We start from the raw sequence: 18,688 nt of genomic DNA, 5'->3' as shown, positions 1-18,688 counted from the left end.
AAGACAGAGATGATGAGAACGGAATATGCAATGGAGGATGAAATATCAATGAAAGGAGAAAGGTTTAATGAGGTAGAATTATTTAAGTATCTAGAGACTATGATATTAAATACATGGTCTTTAGAATTTGAGTTTAATGAAAGATTGAAATAAGGAAATCAGGAATAGCAAGGTTAAGTAAAATTTGGACATTAAATTGCCTGAAATTACATATAAAAATCAGACTATATATCAGTTTAGTGAGATCAGTATAATTACTGTATAGACATGAGCCGTTTGCATGGCAATAAAACAATCTCCAATAGATTTTTTTTTTATATTTGAGAACAAAACCCTCGAAAGAATATTAGGAGGTAAATTGCAAGACAGGATTAGAAATGAAACTATAAGAGAGATTACTCAAGTGCTATATGTGGATGAAATCATAGTGAGGGGAAGATGGAGATGGTTTGGCCATGTTCTTCGCACTTCCCAGAGGGATTAGTTCGCCAAATTTTTAACTAGGCTTCATAATGCACTAAACGAGTTGGAAGACCCAGGCCTACATGACTGAGGACTATGAAGCTTGAAGTATGAGGTGAGGAATGGAGAGGTATTGAATTAAAAGCTCAAGATAGAGACGACTGGCGAAATCTAACCGAGGCCTTTTGCGTCAATAGGCGTAGGAGGAGATAATGATATGAGGATGTTTTTAAATAATTTATTTCAAATGCCTCTCACACTCCATCTAATATTATCACTACATTTTATAACTCGTGTTACAAGAGAGCTTTCGGAACTCTCCCATGTTGCAAATAATTACAGCTTCATCTGCATTCAAAATTAATTTAACATATCTGATTTTCTTATTATTCTATTTTATCTTGAATTGTAAATTCTATTCTGTATTAATCTTTCTATCGTCACTAAAAAAGTAGACAAATTTTTTTAGTATTTCCATAGTTTCATAAAGACTTTTCAGGAATCATTTCACGCACCCATTTCTATTGCCAGATGACTAAACCACTACAGATAAAACAGAGAAGGGGTTTCTTTGCATAGGTTTTCTATACAGAGATGATGATAGTAATTATAACAACCAAGTGGTTATTCTCCGTTACTTCACAAACTCTATTGTGAGAAGTTAAACATATGCATAACATTATATTACTCCCCGAAACAATAAGATAATTATATGTAATCCACGTACAATTTCCAAGTTCTTTTCTTGTATTTCCTACGTCTCCATTGCTTACTCCTCAATTAGCTTTTATATTTATTTTTGCATTTTACTGTTGGTCTTATAAATGGAGATATGGAGGGAAAATCACACCATTTGTGGATGACATAATTTTATTTCTCAATTAACTACGTTAATGATACAAATCAAATGAAAAATTAAGAGGTGATCTTATCAGTTGGGAAATTATTTATATCCAATCAACTAAGACCAGTAAGGGCCAATTTTTGTTGGTAGGGCAGAGAACTTCGTTGAGTTCTGGTGGGATGTAGCTTACTACTACTATCTCATAAACTTTTATTCCCACCAGAAAACTCCTACTCTTCTACTTTCGAGCTTCTTGCACCATGTATTTTTGTTACAGTATATTAAGACTATGGTTTCCATTTTCTGAGTGCCATTCTCACAAGAACTTATATTCCTTAACTTTTTGTATCCTTCCATCCATAAACACTAAATTAACCTTGACTTCTTATGTTTTGTGTCTTAATACTAACACCGCTGACTTCTGTGGATCGGTGCCAAAAGTAAATTTCTTTTGTTTTTCCAAACTGCGGCAGTTGCTCATGAATTGTGTACCTATTGTTTCTAAGGAACCTATCATACTTCCCCATGGAAAAAAGAATATTCAAGTTAATGTTAATTTCCGAATATGTATTTGGGGTTAATTTTCGTGCCACGTTGAGAAGCTCTTGTTACGTAATTTTGCATGTTGGCTTTGATAAGTTTGAGAATAAGGGCTTATACGTTGTCTTGCAAACTTCCCAAATATAAATCAACTAAGAATAATGACTCAGATGTATTGTTGATAGATATAGGGTACAATAGTCAAGAGTTGAACGAAAGCAGCAAGTTGATAGAAGTAAGATGGAAAAAAATTGAGTTTATCACTTTAACTCGGGTAAGAGGAAATGAAAAGCCAGGTAGGGGAAGCGTTGAGGAAGTTACAGCAGGAGAGTCAAATCTGCACGTTGATGAAATTTATGGTTACTGTACGAAAATGTTGAGGGTAGGTGGGGCGGGGGATGTACGTCATGAGATAAATGCGAATTGTGGACCTGCTTATCTTGTCACGGTCTGTAAAAAAAAGAAAGAAAGAAAGAAAGAAAAAGAAGAAGAAGAAGAAGAAGAAGGAAAAAAACGGGCTTATTTTGGTATTACAAAAATTGCTACAAACCATTGGAGGACTATGTTAAAGGAAAAAAAGCTAGAAATTAATTAAAGTAAAGGACCTACCTATAAAGGAAAATACTCCCAGATGGATTTAGTTGCAGATAAGTTAGAGAAAGAAAGAAAAAAAAACTGTTGAATAGTCGTGATAGGAGTAACGTTATCACCAAAGAACAAGAGAATGAAATAAATTTGCTGAAGGGAACTAATAGACTCAAGTCTAGGACAATAACAATGTTGCAAGAGGAGTGCACACATTACAAGGGATGACATGGAACCTTGACTGGGGAGATAACGGAAAACTCACACACGATAGGAAATCTAAACTCAATGATTAGAGATTTAACTGAATCAAATTAAAAGAAAAAATGCTCGATGAAAACAGGAAAGTAGAATCTAGGAACTCGGGCAATGATAACATTGAAGAATCGGTTTCATTGTAGTTTATTACATGGCAATGTAACCTAGGATTCCAACTACACTTTCTTATAGGAAAAATTACGCTCCCTTCGAAAATAACACTCGTTCCCGTCGCAAATGAATAGTTTCAGAAATATATATACATCTACATCCTCCGATAATGGGGGACCCCCAGTGGGAACTCGGGGTTTTGGGTGGGGAAAAATACTAGGGAACCGATATATAACCGTAAATCAGTCCTTTTCTTCTCTATACATTTCCTTCTTGTATTTATTATAACCGTAGGAAAATACAAAACAGTATAACTGGATATATTTGGGAGGAGCCGTTTCAAAGGTTATTTCTTGTAGTAATACAGTAACCATTGAATACACTTAGGATGAGGAAGGAAAGGATCAAGATAGTAGAAAGAAAAATGAAAATAAACAAGAAATAGTAAGTAATGAACAAAGAGAAAGATATGGTAGGAGGTAACTAATGATAACGAATTTTCTGCAGATTGCTGTGCTGTGCACCTACCATGCATCTTCTAGTAGTGTGCCCACAATCAAGACTTACAATCACAATGTTGTGGAGAGAGCAACGAGGAACATGGAACAGCACTGAACCGTACAGATAACCGGACTGTAAACAAATTGTACGAATCTACAAATTTGTGATAACTATTAAATGTGTGTTTGGAATGTTTTAACTTAATACGTAAACGACTCGCCGGTTGATTAGAATTAGGTGAGAGAATGTGCTAGATTTAAAGTACAAAGTATCATTAGATATGATACTTTTCTATTGTTCTGCCCCATGTCAGTCAAACCGTCCACTCCACAATCAAGGTTGTGTAGTTTATTTTTTGGTCAATACATTATGCAGTACTTTAATATCTAGCCAAATACACGATCAATATAACCATCATACTCATTATTTTTTGTTTTATGCATGTTCAACAATGAATATTGGGGCAAGCCACCCGCTCATGAGTTCTAACCCCCACCGCTATGAAAACAATTAAGGAAATCCCAATGGAAAGCCTGGGTTTTCGATGGGGTAACACTAAAAAAGAAAAAAAATGGGGTGTGTGTATGATAGTGGCTACCTGTATGTATTATCATGTCTAATGTAGATTATGGCAGGGGTAGTTTGTAGCGCTACGGCCAAGCGTCTTAATTTGTTTATTATCGCTCCGACTGTTATCTTGTATAGAATAAAAACGTTTGGAAATGGTCTACGGATCTGAAATATGTTGTGTAAGGGGAGGGGGGTCCGGGGGGCGCAGCCCCCCTGGGTAAGGACACGGCTTTTAGCATAGGTTAGGTGGGTTTTTTAAGTTAGCTTCTCCCGTCGTACTCGTAGGTAAGGAAACTGTTGTGTAAGGGGGGGTCCGGGGGGGGGGGGGGGCGCAGCCACCCTGGGTAAGGATATGGCGTTTAGCTTATGTTTGGTGGGTTTTTTAAGTTAGCTTCTCCCGCCAAAACCGTTTTTAGAACGACGGCCACAGTTCAGAATATTTCCGTTTTCTGCGGGATCTGGCCGTCACCCTACAAAGGCTCCTACGGCAGTGTAAGGGGGATCGCAGGGAAACGTTAGGGCCCCCCCCATTAGGTAAGTAGGCAAGGACACGGCTTGTAGGTTAGGTTAGGGGGGAAAGTTTGGATTAGTTGATGTCCATTTTTAATGAACGCGTGAGGAACTGGCCGCTGATATACAAAGGCTCCATGGTTCATGTAAGTGACTGGAAATTTAAAGTATCATAATTACCTATATTATAATTCATAACATATCCCTCAGATGGTTTTTGTTCTGCTTGGCTTGCTTTGCTCGCAAACAAACATAATTTCACTGCTCCTGTGTTCTGGCAAGCTGTGTTATTATTATTGTTATTACAAGCTAAGCTATAACCCTAGTTGGAAAAGCAGGATGCTATAAGCCCTTGGGCTCCAACAGAGAAAAATAGCCCAGTGAGAAAATGAAACAAGTTAATTAATAAACTACAAGAGAAGTAATGACCAATTAGAATAAGATATTTTAAGAACTGTAACATTAAATTACATCTTTCAGTTACTGTATATATATATATATAAAAAAAAAAAAAACAGGAGAAGAAATAAGATAGAATAGTGTGCCCTAGTGTACCTTCAAGCAAGAAAACTCTACCCCTAGACAGTGCAAGACCAGGGTACAGAGGCTATGGCACTACCCAAGGCCAGAAAACAGTGGTTTAATTTTGGAATGTCCTTCTCCTAGAAGAGCTGCTTACCATAGCAAAGGAATCTCCTCTTTTACCCTTACCAAGAGGAAGTTAGCCACTGCACAATTACAGTGAGGTAGTTAACCCCTTGAGCAAAAAAGAATGTTTGGTAATCTCAGTGGTGTCAGTTGTATGGGGACAGATGAGAATGTGGAAAGAATAGGCAAGACTATTCGGTGTATGTGTAGGCAAGGGAAAAATTAGCCGTAACCAGAGAGAGGGATCCAATATAGTACTGTCTGGCCAGTCAAAGGACCCAATAGATGGTCTTCCTAAATAACACTTACATAGCCATTGTGTAACTTTAGAGAATGTCTCAAAATTTTTTTTGAAATATGAAAACCTTTTAGGAGTTTGAATTGTTTAAAATGTTAGGTAGCGATTACTTAACAGAAAAGCTACGACATGCCCATGAGAACAGCAGGTACGCATTAAGAGACCCTCAACTCCCATAAAAAAATAAAGTGGCATTACCATAGTACTTTACACTTTTTTTTTTTATAAAAAAATACTCAATTTATTAGTTATTTGTCATTCATATTCTCTATGAATGTAGCAAAATGTACGCCACCCAGTCGTTTCTTGTAGTGAATTCAATGGTGGCTGGAAATTAAACTTTTTAAATATGTAACTTTCCTGGTAGTTACATATATATATAGCTTAAATCTCGCCTGGTAGTTACATATAGCTTAAATCTCGCGTTTCGACGCGGCACGACCGAAAATTCAATTGTTCCGTAACCGAAATACAAACCACGCTATTTAAATAGGGTTTTTATGAATAGTACTTACCTGGCAGTTATATATATATAGCTGAGTCTCCGACTCCGGCAGAATTTAATCGAAAATCGCGGCAACCGCCTTGTGGTGGTTGTGTGGTTAGATGGTTAACAACCCTTACAGGGTGGTACTTGGAATCATTCCCGTTTTCTGTTCCTCAGATTATCTCTGCCGGCCGGATCGACAACATCGTTGGTCCGCCATTTAGAGTTTTTTCGGATCGCTTTCCCTTCATCGCCTTTTGGGACTTCGTTTTTGGTGAAGTACACTGTGTTGGGATTTGGCAATCGTGTTTGTTTTTTGTCTTTTTTCCTTTCTTATCATGAGTGAAAAAATTCATTTTCGTATTTGTGCGAATGATATTTGCAAGGTGAGGTTACCGAAAGTGTTGGTTGACCCTCACACTATCTGTATGGGTTGCAGGGCTTTTGAATGTGCTCTAGATAATAGGTGCAAGGAATGCGAGGTTTTAAATGATGATAATTGGTTAGCTATGAAGCGCTATGTGCGCAAACTTGAGGTTGATAGAGTTAGGAGAGCTAAATCAAAGTCAAAGTCTGCTAGTGAGCCTAGCTTAGATTTATCTATTGACCCTTTAATTGTAACCTCTTTGGAAGCTATTCCTTCCCCGAATGAAGTAACTCCTGCCCCTTCTACAGGATCTGTGCCTACGGATGACCCTGGGTATGCTAAATTAGCTGCTGAATTAGAGGCCATTAAAGCACAATTGGAGGCCTTTAAAGTTGAGGGTGTAAGTGAAATTAGTGCTTGTGAAAGTGCAGTGGAGGTGGCGGCTGATCGAATCTGTCATACCCCTAGGTCTAGACCTCTACCAAGCTCCCAGGACCAAGGGAGAAGGTACGTCGAAAGCCGAAAGGGGTTGAGAGGTGCTTATCCTCGGTCAGTCGTCGCCTCAGACAGTCCTGTTGCGACCTCCCAGGCTGCTCTTGACCGCCGTAGAAAAGGCGTGTCGGATACGTTTGTGTCTTCGCCTGATCCTTCTCCCAGACGTAATTGGCGTTACGAATCAAGGCCAATGAAGAGAGGGTGGAACCGGGATGTACAGTCTTGCTCTCTCTCTCCTGGTTCGAGTAGCCGAGATCTTGATCCTTCGGAAGACGATTTTGATGTTGTTCCTGTTAAGAGGGCGAAACGGAGAGTCCTTAGCCCAGTTAATCCTGCTAAACTCCCTGCTTCTTCTGCCAGCGCTCCCAGTCAAGCCGTACGACAACTGCCTTCTTCGGCACCGCGAGAGCCAGCGGAGGTTGCTAAAGCTTTCATGGTTGTTATGCAGGAACAACTTCCATCGTTAGTTCAAGCTTTCAGCCACCCTTCACAGTCCGTCAGATGTAAGGACGTCTCTTTACCAGTTAAGAGATCTTCTTCTAAGAGAGAACTTAGTATCTCTCCCAAGAAACCTCTGCGCACTTCGTCGGCTGTACGACAACGCACACCCTCTTCATCGGCACACTGCCAGGAATTTCCTTCCCCCCCTCTCTCGGCGCCAGGACGATACTGCCTCTCGTTCTCGGCGCCGGGACGATTCCGTTTCTCATTCGAAACGCCAGGACGTTACCGCCTCGTTTCTTAGGAAACAGGACGAATGCAGTCTGCATTTTCAAGACGAAGGCAGCCTGCATCTTCAGGACGATTCCGTTTCTCGTCATCGTGACGATACCGCTTCTCGTCATCGTGACGATACCGCTTCTCGTCATCGTGACGATACCGCTTCTCGCCGACTGGTTGTTAGCGGCGCTCGGCGCCAGGATTCAAACAGCTCTCGGTGCCAAACTGCTTGCAGCCCAACTCTTCAAGATGTTATCCTTGAGCAGGACCTCGAAGATATTTCGGAAGGGGAAGAAAAGCCTGCCGACTCTTGTAGTGATTATAAGGTTCTTTCTCGCTCTCTTTTGGAACTTTATGGAGAGGAATTTCAACCTTCGGCCCCTCGTTCTCCTCAGTCTCAATTTACCAGGAAGAAAGCTACTAAGTCTTCGGCCTTCATCAAAATGAAACTTTCAATTTCGGCCAGGAAAGCTCTCGCTAAGGTGGATGATTGGATGAAGGAACGGAGACAAGCTTTCAAGACCACCTTTTCTTTTCCACCATCTCGGCTCTCTTCCAAGGCCGGTATGTGGTATGAGACAGGGGAACCTTTGGGGTTAGGAGTGCCTGCCTCCTCCCAAGGTGACTTCTCTGCTCTTGTGGACTTGGCAAGAAGGCATGCTTTAAACTCTGCCAAGGTGATGTGGTCCATGTCGGAGCTTGATCACCTCGTCAAGGGAATTTTCAGGGTTTTCGAGGTTTTCAGCTTCCTGGACTGGTCTCTCGGGACTCTGGCCAGGAAGTCTGAACTCCTGGAGGACACGAAGGACCTGACGAGTATCATGTCCTGCATAGACAAAGCTCTAAGGGATGGAGCGAATGAATTGGCTTCCCTTTTCTCAGCAGGGGTCTTAAAGAAGAGGGCCCTTTTGTGCTCCTTCACCTCTAGATCTGTGACTGTTGCCCAGAAGTCGGAGCTGCTTTACGCCTCTTTTTCACGTCATCTCTTTCCTGAAGCTCTGGTCAGAGATATCTCCCTTTCTCTGGCACAGAAGGCTACTCAGGACCTTTTGTCTCGGTCTGCTAGGAAGACCTTACCTGTTGCTCCTGCTCCTCTGAAGAAGGAAGAGAAGAAGTTTCAACAGCCCTTTCGGGGCAGGACCTCCTCGAGAGCGGATTTTAGGGGGAGAAGACAAGAGTCAGGGCCAAGGACCAGCAGAGGTGCGTTTAGGCCCCGGTCCAAAAAATGAGATGGAAGTCCTCCAGACACCAGTAGGGGCAAGACTGTCTCGTTTTTGGCAGTCTTGGAAAAGGAGAGGGGCGGACACCTGGTCCCTCTCGGTCGTCAAGGAAGGTTACAAGATCCCTTTTTTAAAGAAACCACCTCTCTCAGACACTCCCCTAGCCTTAATGGCTCAGTACACCGACGCGGGGAAACGAGAGGCTCTTCTGAAGCTAGTCGACCAGATGTTGGTCAAGGGAGCAGTAGATCTGGTTCAAGACCTAGCCTCCCCAGGCTTTTACAATCGCCTGTTTCTGTTTCCCAAGAACTCGGGTGGATGGAGACCAGTCCTAGATGTCAGCTCTCTGAACACCTTCGTGGAGAAAACAAAGTTCTCCATGGAGACGACTCAGTCAGTGCTGGTTGCAGTTCGTCCAGGCAACTGGATGGTATCTCTCAACCTGCAGGACGCTTATTTTCACGTCCCCATTCATCCGTCTTCGAGGAGATATCTGAGATTTGTGTTCCAGGGCAAGTGCTTCCAATTCAGGGCACTTTGCTTCGGTCTCAGCACAGCTCCCCAAGTTTTCACCAGACTAATGGCGAATGTGGCAGGCTGGTTACACCAGGAGGGGATAAGGGTATCCTTCTATCTAGACGACTGGCTGATCCGATCACAGTCGAAAGAAAAATGTCTGGAGGACCTAATGAAGACGTATACGATGACTCAGGACCTGGGACTCATCGTCAACTGGGGGAAGTCTCAGACGAGCCGAATCAGACTATTCTCTATTTGGGGATAGTTCTGAATTCAGTTCTTTTTCAGGCTTCTCCCTCCCTGGAGAGGCAGACCAGGTGCCTGGACAAAGTCAAAGACTTTTTAAGGAAGCAGGAATGCTCAGCGAAGGAGTGGATGAGTCTGCTGGGAACTCTATCCTCCCTGGAGCAGTTTGTCCCGTTGGGGAGACTGCACCTAAGGCCTCTGCAACACTTCCTCGCAAAGGTTTGGAACAGAAAGATCCAGGAGGACTTTTTCTTTTCCCATTCCGACAAAGATCAAGGATCTTTTGATGTGGTGGCTGGACCCAGCTCTGTTGGGAAAAGGGATCTCCTTGTTCAAGAAGAACCCCGACCTAGTGTTATTCTCAGACGTGTCCGAGTCAGGCTGGGGAGCAACACTAGGGAGCAAAGAGGTCTCAGGTATTTGGGAAGGGAGTCAGATCAGTTGGCATATCAACAGGAAGGAATTGATGGCCATTTTGTTAGGGTTAAAGGCCTTCAAAACCTCGGTGTCAGGAAAGACTGTGGAGATCAATTCCGACAACACCACAGCTCTCGCGTACATAAGGAAGCAAGGGGGAACTCACTCCCTCTCTCTGTTCACAACTGCGAGAGAGCTTCTCCTTTGGGCGAACGAGAACGAGACTCAGCTGTTGACAAGGTTTGTTCAAGGGCAGAGAAACATCAGGGCAGACATGCTCAGCAGGAGGGGACAAGTCGTTCCCACAGAGTGGACTCTCAACCCGCATGTCTGTCGGAGCCTCTGGAAGTTGTGGGGCAGACCTGTAATAGACCTTTTTGCCTCCAGTCTAAACAAGAGGATCCCCAACTACTGCTCCCTAGTCCCGGACGAGGAAGCTGTTGCAGTGGACGCCTTCTTGATGGATTGGACGGGGCTGGACATGTATGCCTTTCCCCCGTTCAAGATCATCAATCTGGTTGTCAGGAGCCAGGAGGATCAGGGAGGTCCAGGCAATCGAGAAGCGTGTAGGCTTCACCCAAAATGGAGCGGTTTGTGCCTTAAGGTTCGACTTTCTCGCCAAGAATGAGAACCCTTTGAAACCCTGGCCCAGGACTTTTGAAGTCCCTAACCTCACGAATCTAGTGGGTCAGGAACAGGAAAGCCTCCTCTGCCCGGTTAGGGCTCTCAAGGCTTATTTGGCCCACACTAAGAACGTGAGGGGTGCTTCCAACTCCCTATGGTGTTCGGTGAAGGATCCTCAAAAACCCCTGTCAAAGAACGCTTTGTCCTTTTTCCTGAGGGAAACTATTAGGGAAGCCCACCTCTTTTGTGAGGAAGAAAACTTCGCCCTGTTGAAAGTACGGGCTCACGAAGTAAGAGCCATTGCTACCTCACTGGCATACCGGAAAAATATGTCAGTTAGGCAGATCATGGACGCAACGTTCTGGAGGAGCAACTCTGTCTTCGCTTCTCATTACCTCAGAGAGTTAAGAGTGGACTATGACAAGTGTTATACCTTGGGCCCATACGTAGCTGCGGCTTCTGTATTAGGCAAAGGAGTTACTACCCCCACTCAACCTTAGTTTATGTACTTGTATATGGGTTTGTGTTTTTTATGGTTGTCTGAGGTCCTCGTCTTGTGGTACGGTTCCCTCAGTCCAGATAGATAGCTTTTATCTATTTCTGCAAGATTAGATGGTTAGTTTTAGTAAGGTTGCAATTCTTTTTTTATTTTATGGGGCGAAGGTAGTTTCTGAAGTCTAGTCAAGTTGTTGGTCCTACTCCTTTGACAGACTCGATTGAGTTGTTTGCAGCGTAGTAGGTCTACTCCTGGCTGAACACTCCTAAGGGAAAGCGACTCTAGAGGCAGTTACCTTTGAAGTCAGCTACCTTAGCAGGTAAGGAATCAAGGTGTTTTTTTTTTTTTTTCTCCTACAACTCTTTTGTTGTTTCCCCAGCTATGTTTTTCTGTCTGTTTCCCTCCTCCAAATGTGTGAATCAGCTATATATATATATAACTGCCAGGTAAGTACTATTCATAAAAATGGAGTTTTTATGATAAAACAAAGTTTTATGAATACTTACCTGGCAGTTATATATATAATTTAAAGCCCACCCACCTCCCGTCAGGAGACAGGTCGGGCAAAGATAATCTGAGGAACAGAAAACGGGAATGATTCCAAGTACCACCCTGTAAGGGTTGTTAACCATCTAACCACACAACCACCACAAGGGGGTTGCCGCGATTTTCTATTAAATTCTGCCGGAGTCGGAGACTCAGCTATATATATATAACTGCCAGGTAAGTATTCATAAAACTTTGTTTTATCTTAAAAACTCCATACAGTATTACTTTCGACGTAGCTGAATGACGAGCCATTAGATTTATAACGAGGGTTAACTACCCCCTCGCTAGTTAGCGGGGGGTAGGGGAGGGGTAGCTAGCTACCCCTCCCCCCTCACACACCGGTGAACTGATTCACTTCGCTTTTGGCTCGGGTGATGGTCAGACGTGTCTGCTCTCACCCTCGCATTGACAGCCTTAATCTTTTTTGCTTTCTCTTTCAGTTTGTGTTTGTTCCGTAACTGAAATACAAACCACGCTATTTACATGGGGTAATTACTTCGGCGTAGCTGAATGACGAGCCATAAGAATTTTAACGAGGGTTTACTACCCCGCCGCTAGTTAGCGGGGGTTAGGGAGGGGTAGCTAGCTACCCCCCCCCCTTACACACACCGGTGAATGCTTCGCTTTACTTTTGGCTCGGGGAGAGAACAGACCTGTCTGCTCTCTTCCTCGCTTTGACTGCCATATTTAATCTGTTTTTGCTTTTTTTTTCCACTGTGTTTGAAGTTGGCCTCTACTGACTATGCGTACATGCCTTGGACTTCCCGGCCGCCCATGTGGGACCTTTATGTCGGCGGTCGACACCGATCCCCACACCTTATGTCCTCACTGTAGGGGCCAGCGGTGTGATAGTGGTAATGTATGTATTGAATGTAGGGAGTGGTCTACCACCCAGTGGGAGATGTTTGCCCGGCGCCGGAAGAAAAAGTCTAAAATGGATCTTTCTCCTTCAGAGGCTTCTTTGAAGAGAGAAAATTCCAGGACTTCTTCTTCCGTAGCCCTTTCCTCCTCCGAAGCTCCCCTTCGAGCGGTCTCTTCCAAGAGGCCGGCGAGTGGTAGCGTAGACCGTACTGCTGTTGACCGATCCCGCCCTCCTGCTGCTGCCGCTGTTCCTGTCTTAGTACCACAGTGCTCACCTGCGCGCGTGCGCCCCCCTGTTCCTGTTACACGCCAGGGTTCCCCTGCGCGCCCCTGTTCCTGTTACGCGCGCAGGGGAACCCCTGCACGCCCATATTCTTCTGCACCCCGGCGCCCGCCAGCAGTTCATGATCCAGCGCGCCAGCGCCCACCTGCGCCCCAGCGTTCCCCGGCTCCTGCCTCGTCGCGCGCAGTCCAAGAGGCTCCTACGTTAGCGCACAGGCGCTCACAGGTACCTTTGGACTCGCAGCGCCCGTCTGGAGTTAGGCGTGAAGCGCGCCCACCGCGCGCAGTTCCAGTTACAGTGCACACGCGCTCGCCAACGCGCTTATACATCACAGCGCGCAGTCCAGGAGGTGCCTAAGCTAGCGCACGGGCGCTCACAGGCACCCCAGCACTCTCCTTCCAGACCGCGCGACCCTGCACGTGTTCCAGCCGTGCGCGACGCTCCGGTTGCGCACCCAGTTCCAGTTCTCAAGGCGCCCCATGCAACCCTCCAGCACACACCTGTGTCCCCTAATCCAACCGCGCGCCCTGCTCGCCCACCGCAGCAGCGCGCCCACGATCCCCTGCACGCGTTCCAGCCGCGCGACGCTCCGGTTACGCGCCCAGTTCCAGTTCTCAAGGCGCCCCATGCAACCCTCCAGCGCACACCTGTGTCCCCTAATCCAACCGCGCGCCCTGCTCGCCCACCGCAGCAGCGCACACCAGCGCGCCCACATCCTGATGTGCGCCATGCGTGCCCACAGGTTAATATGCCTGTTCTTTCGGATCAGCGTCCACCTACGCTCCAACGGGCCAACCCTCCCTCGCGCTATCCTGAACCTACGCTCTCGCGCCCTCGGCCGGTTCTTCCGGATATGCGCCCATGCGCCACTGCCCTCTCGCGCCCGCCAGTGCCGCATCAGGATGCTGCGCGCCCTCGTATCCGGCCTCCTCACGTTCCGGCTCCTGCGCGCCACACGCCCTCGCCATCTCCTACGCGCGCCCTACGCCCACGCGCCCGCACCATCGCGCCCACCCGCCTGTGGCCTCGCCTACGCGCCACCGCGCCCTCGCGCCCGCTCCACCAACCTCTCACGCCCGCGCCCATGTGTGCCTGCGCGAGCGCGAGATTCCTGTGTCATGTGATCCTTTCGCGCGCGACCTCCAGCGCGAGCGTCGCCAGGCGGATAGATCATCGTCTCGTTCCCCTCCCCGCAAGCGCAAAACAGCGCACTCGCCGGAGGAGGGGCGGTTCCCGGACAGGTTTAAGGACACTTTGGTTTCAGCTTCTCAGGCGAACCCGCATTTGTCGACGCCTCCAAGGGATCGAACGATCCCCTTCCCTCCAGAGGGAGTGTCTGACAGCGCGACTGTCAGCCAGCAGCCCTGGTTCGGGAGCCTGGTCAGAGCTCTTGTGCAGGCTATGAAGCCTTCCTCTCTGACGTGGATCACAAATCAGTGGCGGCTTCCTCCCCCATGAAGAGGAAGAGACGAGATTCTCCGTGGAAACACCTCCAAGGACTATTTTGTCTCCTCGCAGATCCTTGCGCAAGGCTCCTTCCCCCCCCAGACTTTCTCTCCCTCCCCTCCCCTGCGGATGAGGATTACCCATCCTCAGGAGAGTCGGACGAGCCGGACTGTTCCCCCATCGCACCAATGGGGGAAACTTCGCCTCTCCCTGAGTAGTCTTCTCGTCCAGGGGTGGAAAAGAGCCTGCACCCATCGTTACTCGAGTCCTGTATCCCACCCAGGAGGGAACCGAAGGACTCTAAGACGATCCCTAAGTCGTCAACAAGGATCAGACAGGAGCCATCTAGACCTTCCGAGGATGTCCACGTGTCCCCCCAGGAAGAGCCACTGGGGACGGGAGACTTTGCTGCCAGTCCTTCAGGAGGAGAGCACCAAGAGTCAGAACACGCGTTCTGGCAAGTCCTGACCCTCATGAGGAACCTCAACGGGATCCCAGACCCAGAGATTCCTCCTCGTGAGGGTAAGGACACAGTCTCGGACCGTGTCTACGGCACCCAGAAACCCTCTAGGGCCAGTGCAGATTTGCCCTAGTCTCAGGGTATGAAGAGTGCCAGGGACAAGGTCGAGGGCCAGCTCTCTGAGCTTGCCTCCTCCAGCAGATCCAGCGCCGGTAACAAGCTCCTCCCTCCTCCTCGAGTCCATCAGAGGAGGTACTTTGAGATCCTTGAGGAGTCTTGTTTGGGTCTTCCGATTCACCACTCCGTGGAAGAACTCACCGGGGGAGTCCCTCTAGAGAGACTTTCCAACCGGCACGTGTCCTACTCGGCTACAGAGATCCTAAGCCAGGAGATGGTCGCTAAGTGTGCCATGCAGGCAACTTCATGGCTTAACATCTGGCTGGGGTCTCTGGGCATCCTGGTGCGGTCTGAGGACCTCTCCAAAGAAAGCACCAGGAAGGCACTGGAGACTTTCTTGCTCTCAGGCACGTGGACCATCGAGTTTCTGGCCCACGAAGTCTCGAGCTTGTGGGCCAATACGATTCTCAAACGACGGGACGCTGTGGCTGAGAGGTTCCACCAGAAGGTTCCCAGTTCGGATGTTAGCAGGTTCAGACACTCTACCGTGCTCGGTAAGAGTTTGTTTGAGCCTAAGGATGTGGAGCTTACCGCTGAGAGGTGGAGGAAGTCCAACCAGGATTCCCTCATCCATAGGGCCCTGACATCGAGGCCCTACAAACCTCCAGTGGCACAACAGCCCTGTCCGGCTAAGGACACGAAAAAGACCACTACAGCAAAGCCGAAGGTGTCTAAGCCCTTTCCTGCCAAGAGCAGAAGGAGCAAGAAGTCCTCCAGGGGAGGCAAGAACCCTAGAGGAAACGGCCGAGGCCGTAAACGCTAGGTTTGGCAGTCCCCCTGCATGTCCACCAGTGGGGGGATGCCTACAAAGTTGCGCGGCAAGGTGGCAGCAACTCGGGGCAGATACCTGGACGATTTCCGTGATCGCTCAGGGTTATCGTGTCCCGTTCACAGCTTCTCTACCTCCCCTGACAGCGAATCCAGTGTCGTTGAGCTCTCTTGCCATGGGATCGGCAAGAGGGCAAGCCCTGTGGGCAGAAATCCAGACCATGTTGAAGAAGGACGCTCTCCAGTAGGTTGTAGACGGGTCCCCAGGCTTCTACAGTCGACTCTTTCTTGTGAGAAAGGCGTCTGGAGGCTGGAGACCAGTCATCGACCTCTCAACCCTGAACGGGTTTGTCAAACAGACTCCGGTCAGTATGGAGACAGCAGACACGGTCAGACTCGCAGTGAGACCACAAGACTTCATGTGTACACTGGACCTGAAGGACGTGTACTTCCAGATCCCAGTCCATCCGTCTTCAAGGAAGTACCTAAGATTTTGCCTAGACAACAAGATCTACCAGTTCAAGGTGCTGTGTTTCGGTCTCTCCACAGCCCCTCAGGTGTTCACCAGAGTGTTCACTCTGATATCTTCGTGGGCTCACAGGATCGGCATCTGTCTCCTTCATTATCTGGACGACTGGCTGATCCTAGCGGACTCGGAGGCAACCCTTCTTCGCCACCGAGACAAGCTCCTCAAAGTTTGCCAGGATCTAGGGATCATGGTAAATCTCGAGAAGTCCTCTCTGCAGCCCTCTCAGAAACTGGTATACCTAGGCATGGTCATAGACATCAATCTCCACAAAGCCTTCCCATCAGACGACAGGATAGCAAGGCTGAGGAAGGTCGCGAGGCCTTTCCTCAATCGAGAAGAACTCCCAGCCCAAACGTGGCTGCGTCTCCTCAGCCACCTCTCCTCCCTGGCCCGTCTCGTTCCCAACGGTCGCCTCAGAATGAGATCTCTCCAGTGGCGACTCAAGTCCCGGTGGAATCAAGGTCACGATTCCCCGGACACTTTGGTCCCTGTGGGTCCTGCGGAACGGACGGGCCTCCAGTGGTGGGTGGCGGACGAAAACCTACGAAGGGGAGTGGATCTTCTCGTCCTTCCCCCGGATTTGATGTTGTTCTCGGACGCTTCAAAGAAAGGGGGGGGGGGCCACGTTCTGAACCACAGGACCTCAGGCCTGTGGTCAGAATCAGAAAAGTACCTTCACATAAACCTGCTAGAAATGAAGGCCGTGTTCCTGGCACTTCAGAAGTTCCACCAAGTCCTGGCGGGCCACTCTGTGGTGGTGATGAGTGACAACACCACGGTGGTGGCTTATATCAACAAGCAGGGAGGTACCTTTTCAGAACAGCTCTCCCATCTTGCAGTAGAGATTCTGAGATGGTCCGAAGTCCACTCGATCACACTAGCGGCTCGCTTCATTCCAGGCAAAAGGAATGTGCTCGCTGACAGTCTGAGCAGAGCGACGCAGATAGTGAGTACCGAGTGGTCTTTGGATCCTCAAGTAGCCAACAAAGTCCTGACTTTGTGGGGCTCCCCGACTGTGGATCTGTTCGCTACAGCGCTGAACTTCAAGCTCCCGCTGTACTGCTCCCCGGTCCTGGACCCCAAGGCTCTCTGGCAGGATGCCTTCCAACAACGGTGGGACAACGTCGATGTGTACGCCTTTCCCCCGTTCTGTCTGATGAGGAGGGTACTCAACAAGACCAGAATATCGGTCAATCTTTCAATGACCCCGATAGCTCCGCTCTGGCATCACGCAGAATGGTTCCCGGACCTTCTGCAACTCTTCACGGAGGTTCCGAGAGAACTCCCTCCACGTCACGAGCTACTCAAACAACCACACGCCAACATCTTCCACAAAGCCGTAGCTTCGCTTCGACTTCACGCCTGGAGACTATCCAGCATCTCCTCACGGAGAGAGGATTTTCGCAACCAGTTGCGAACAGGATGTCTGGTCACCTGTGCAAGTCATCCGCAGGGGTCTACCAGGCGAAGTGGCGAGTCTTCTGTGGTTGGTGTCGTGGAAGGGGTATCTCTCCCCTCGATGCCACTATTCCAGCAATAGCGGAGTTCCTCGTGTATTTGCGGGAGGAAATGCGCCTTTCAGTCTCGGCAGGAAAGGCTATCGCTCAGCCTTAAGTCTTGCCTTCAGGCTCAAAGGAATGGACATTTCTTCCTCGCTGGAACTTTCCCTTCTCATACGGAATTATGAACTTACCTGCCCTCAGTCGGAAGTGAGACCTCCTCCATGGAACGTGGTTCGAGTTCTCAGGTCTCTTAAGAGACCTCCCTACGAACCATTACGCCAGGCTTCAGATCGCCATCTTACCTGGAAGACGGTTTTCCTTCTAGCATTGGCCTCGGCCAAGCGAGTCCCTGAGTTTGTTGCCAAGACTCAGAATCCGGGAGTGCCGTACCCTAGGTTCGACTCTTTCCAGGTTTCGAGTCTCCGTTCTGTAACAGATGACCCAGACCATCTCCTACTGTGCCCAGTGAGGAGTCTGAGGTTGTATCTTTAAATAACAGCTGCAGTTCGTCCCCGGGTGCGAGCCCTGTTCGTGAGCACCGGGAAGACGAAGAGGAGGGTCACCAGGTATTCTATCTCGGCTTGGATTCGCAAAGTGATACATCTGGCCTTGAATCCTGACCCTTCTCCGTCACGTCGCCATAGTGCGCATAATGTCAGGGGCATAGCTACGTCCCTGGCCTTCAAGAAAAATTATTCAGTGACGCAGGTCCTTCAAGCTGGGGTGTGGAAGCGTCAGACCACCTTCACGGCCCACTACCTGCAAGACGTGACACACAGGAGGCTCGATACATTTTCTATCGGCCCTGTGGTGGCTGCACAACAGCTGGTCTAACCTCAGGCTCCTTAATGGACAAGTAGCAGAAGGTTGAGGGCATTGTTATCCGGTTTTAGTCTGCGTGAATGATAAGATCTGTCTGGCCCTTATTCTTTTCTTCATCCTCTCCTCCCTTGGAGAAAGCAGCATCCTGGGTTCTCTGCACAGCTGACCTCGAACCTCTGCAGGTAAGCCATGCTCCCTTGTGTTCCTAGTATTAAGTGTAATACTGTACTGTCATGTCCCCATACCCTGACGAGGTGGTATTGGGAGAGTCCTAGCCTAGATTTCCATCTGAAGAACTCCAGGTCAACTTCCTAGGACGAGTCACTTCTCACCATCACCCACAGCTTATGTAGGCCGCAGCAGTTTCACAGCA

General features: G+C 47.9%; 1 protein-coding gene across 3 annotated transcripts in view; it reads left to right on the top strand.

The window, feature by feature from the left end:
* Positions 1–3,181: 3,181 nt before the first annotated feature.
* mRpL10 (mitochondrial ribosomal protein L10) overlaps positions 3,182–18,688 on the top strand; it is a 74,161-nt gene continuing 58,654 nt past the window's right edge. Inside the window, exon 1 of one of the 3 annotated variants that reach the window (XM_068353484.1) lies at positions 3,182–3,244. The gene's annotated coding sequence lies outside the window, so the exon portion shown is untranslated. Of the gene's footprint in view, positions 3,245–3,306; positions 3,539–18,688 lie in introns of those variants that run through there. The other 2 variants (XM_068353483.1, XM_068353482.1) reach the window with 2 other exon arrangements.

Source organism: Palaemon carinicauda, chromosome 30, assembly GCF_036898095.1.
Source record: "Palaemon carinicauda isolate YSFRI2023 chromosome 30, ASM3689809v2, whole genome shotgun sequence".
In the NCBI taxonomy this organism is placed as follows: Eukaryota; Metazoa; Arthropoda; class Malacostraca; order Decapoda; family Palaemonidae; genus Palaemon; species Palaemon carinicauda.
Note: the sequence above shows the minus strand (reverse complement) of the source record. Positions and strands in the feature narration are given on the sequence as shown.